Below are 3,112 nucleotides of genomic sequence, written 5' to 3'. Positions count from 1 at the left end.
CAACTACTACTACACTGACCAGGGCACTGCTGCCCAAGTACCCCTGGAACCAATTTAAAATTGCCTACAGCCATGTGTTAATATTTTAGGCCTTCGATGCCTGTCTGCGGTCACTCCTTCCACTAGGCCTCCACTGACCACACCACTGCTGCCCGTGTACCCCTGGAACCAATTTAAAATTGCCTACAGCCATGTGTGATTATTTTAGGCCGTCGATGCCTGTCTGCGGTCACTCCTTCCACTAGGCCTCCACTGACCACACCACTGCTGCCCGTGTAACCCTGGAACCAATTTAAAATTGCCTACAGCCATGTGTTATTATTTTAGGCCTTCGATGCCTGTCTGCGGTCACTCCTTCCACTAGGCCTCCACTGACCACACCACTGCTGCCCGTGTAACCCTGGAAACAATTTAAAATTGCCTACAGCCAGCCCAATTTTTTTATTTTAGGCCTTCGATGCCTGTCTGCGGTACATTCTTTCAACTACTACTACACTGACCAGGGCACTGCTGCCCAAGTACCCCTGGAACCAATTTAAAATTGCCTACAGCCATGTGTTAATATTTTAGGCCTTCGATGCCTGTCTGCGGTCACTCCTTCCACTAGGCCTCCACTGACCACACCACTGCTGCCCGTGTAACCCTGGAACCAATTTAAAATTGCCTACAGCCATGTGTTATTATTTTAGGCCTTCGATGCCTGTCTGCGGTCACTCCTTCCACTAGGCCTCCACTGACCTGTCTACTGCGGCCCGTGTACCCCTTGAACCAACCTAATAAAATATTTAAAAAATTAATTTGATTATAAAAAATAAGATCGTGTTGAGATCTCAAATGCAGACATTTTAACATTAAAAACAAACACACAACAAAAATCTGGAACTGTACTAAAAAGGTCCACCAGCTACAATTACTTTCTCCTGCAAGAAGTTAACTGAAAGGTTTTTTTGGAGTTGTTAACACAGATATGGCATCCACCGAGTGTTGTCCTGTCGCGTCTCCTTTAAATTATTTCCAATAAGATGTTAAACTATTAATTTAATAAAATCAATAATTAAAAAAATAATTGAGTAAGTCAAAAGCACATTGCAAATAAACATTAATTACAAATCAAGAAGCATGGCGCGTCCGAGGGTGAGTAGATACCGAATAAGAATATAATCACCCTCGGGCGCGCAATGCTTATTTACAACAGCCTTCCTTCCTAAGAATCAGCCCTTCCGTGGTGTAGAGAGAGGTTGTTGTTACACTCCAAGGTGTTCCCCAGGTTGCCTTTCCTGAGCTTCGATCTTCCGGCTCTCGTTTACTAGCTGTTGGAAACTACGCTGCATTAGGCCTACAAATTGTGTATGGGTGAAACAGTGGCGCATCTGCGGTCCCTCCTTCCACTAGGCCTCCACTGACCTGTCTACTGCTGCCCGTGTACCCCTTGAACCAACATCTTAAAATAAAAAAATAATTATTTTGATTATAAAAAATAAGATCGTGTTGAGATCTCAAATGCAGACATTTTAACATTAAAAACAAACACACAACAAAAATCTGGAACTGTACTAAAAAGGTCCACCAGCTACAATTACTTTCTCCTGCAAGAAGTTAACTGAAAGGTTTTTTTGGAGTTGTTAACACAGATATGGCATCCACCGAGTGTTGTCCTGTCGCGTCTCCTTTAAATTATTTCCAATAAGATGTTAAACTATTAATTTAATAAAATCAATAATTAAAAAAATAATTGAGTAAGTCAAAAGCACATTGCAAATAAACATTAATTACAAATCAAGAAGCATGGCGCGTCCGAGGGTGAGTAGATACCGAATAAGAATATAATCACCCTCGGGCGCGCAATGCTTATTTACAACAGCCTTCCTTCCTAAGAATCAGCCCTTCCGTGGTGTAGAGAGAGGTTGTTGTTACACTCCAAGGTGTTCCCCAGGTTGCCTTTCCTGAGCTTCGATCTTCCGGCTCTCGTTTACTAGCTGTTGGAAACTACGCTGCATTAGGCCTACAAATTGTGTATGGGTGAAACAGTGGCGCATCTGCGGTCCCTCCTTCCACTAGGCCTCCACTGACCTGTCTACTGCTGCCCGTGTACCCCTTGAACCAACATCTTAAAATAAAAAAATAATTATTTTGATTATAAAAAATAAGATCGTGTTGAGATCTCAAATGCAGACATTTTAACATTAAAAACAAACACACAACAAAAATCTGGAACTGTACTAAAAGGTCCACCAGCTACAATTACTTTCTCCTGCAAGAAGTTAACTGAAAGGTTTTTTTGGAGTTGTTAACACAGATATGGCATCCACCGAGTGTTGTCCTGTCGCGTCTCCTTTAAATTATTTCCAATAAGATGTTAAACTATTAATTTAATAAAATCAATAATTAAAAAAATAATTGAGTAAGTCAAAAGCACATTGCAAATAAACATTAATTACAAATCAAGAAGCATGGCGCGTCCGAGGGTGAGTAGATACCGAATAAGAATATAATCACCCTCGGGCGCGCAATGCTTATTTACAACAGCCTTCCTTCCTAAGAATCAGCCCTTCCGTGGTGTAGAGAGAGGTTGTTGTTACACTCCAAGGTGTTCCCCAGGTTGCCTTTCCTGAGCTTCGATCTTCATGCTCTCGTTTAGTAGGTGTCGGAAAGTAGGCTGCATTAGGCCTAAAAAATGGGGAATGGGGTGGAGAGAGATGGTGTGTTACACTCCAAGGTGTTCTCCAGGTTTCCTCGCCATTGCTTCGATCTTCCGACTCTCGTTTAGTAGTTGTAGAAAACTACACTGCATTAGGCCTACAAAATGGGTATCGGGTGGAGAGAGATGGTGTGTTACACTCCAAGGTGTTCCCCAGGTTTCCTTGCCATTGCTTCGGTCTTCCGACTCTCGTTTAGTAGTTGTAGAAAAGTACACAGCATTAGGCCTACAAAATGGGTATGGGGTGGAGAGAGATGGTGTGTTACACTCCAAGGTGTTCCCCAGGTTGCCTTTCCTGAGCTTCTATCTTCAGGCTCTCATTAAATTGTGGTTAAATGGAACAACTGCATTTGGCGTACTAGTTGGTTTGGGGCCTACTATCGGTGTCTGCCACTCCTTGCTGTTCTCCTGGTT

The sequence above is a fragment of the Ranitomeya imitator genome, chromosome 2 (assembly GCF_032444005.1).
Source record: "Ranitomeya imitator isolate aRanImi1 chromosome 2, aRanImi1.pri, whole genome shotgun sequence".
In the NCBI taxonomy this organism is placed as follows: Eukaryota; Metazoa; Chordata; class Amphibia; order Anura; family Dendrobatidae; genus Ranitomeya; species Ranitomeya imitator.
The sequence above is the reverse complement of the archived record's forward strand: the minus strand, read 5'-3'. Positions refer to the sequence as shown.